Source organism: Haliaeetus leucocephalus, unplaced genomic scaffold (assembly GCF_000737465.1).
Source record: "Haliaeetus leucocephalus isolate CR32 unplaced genomic scaffold, Haliaeetus_leucocephalus-4.0 Scaffold848, whole genome shotgun sequence".
Lineage (NCBI taxonomy): Eukaryota > Metazoa > Chordata > Aves > Accipitriformes > Accipitridae > Haliaeetus > Haliaeetus leucocephalus.
The window spans coordinates 11,255,451-11,255,746 of record NW_010973284.1 but is presented as its reverse complement, the minus strand read 5'-3'; the positions used below and the strand labels follow the sequence as shown (position 1 = coordinate 11,255,746).

Sequence of the window (296 nt, the reverse complement as noted above, 5' to 3'; positions counted from 1 at the left end):
GCCCGCCCGCCAGGGCCGCTGTCCCCGGAGGCTGGGGCTCGCCATCGGTGGAAGCCGCGGGGCTGGCCGCGGCCCGACTTAGCTCCGGGCCCCGCCGCGCGGTGCGTCCTCCCGGCTGCTCCGGTAAGAGGGGGAGAGTCCCGCCGGCGGCGGGGAGCGCGGGTCGGGTCCGGCCCGGCGTCCGTGAGGGGGGGCCGGAGCGCGGCGGGCGGTGTCTCCGGCCGGTCTCAAAGTCCAGGGCGGCTCGGCCCGCCGGGCGCGTTGGCACGGTGATGGCCGCCCGCGGCGGCGGCGGG

At 82.1% G+C, this 296-nt stretch overlaps 1 protein-coding gene across 13 annotated transcripts in view; it reads left to right on the top strand.

Moving 5' to 3' along the window:
* USP33 (ubiquitin specific peptidase 33) overlaps positions 1–296 on the top strand; it is a 55,210-nt gene that overhangs the window by 258 nt on the left and 54,656 nt on the right. For 11 of the 13 annotated variants that reach the window (XR_775324.1, XR_775323.1, XR_775325.1 and 8 more), the window contains exon 1: positions 8–123. The exons of 1 other annotated variant lie outside the window; for it this stretch is intronic. The gene's annotated coding sequence lies outside the window, so the exon portion shown is untranslated. Of the gene's footprint in view, positions 1–7; positions 124–296 lie in introns of those variants that run through there. One more of the 13 variants, XM_010582540.1, reaches the window with a different exon arrangement.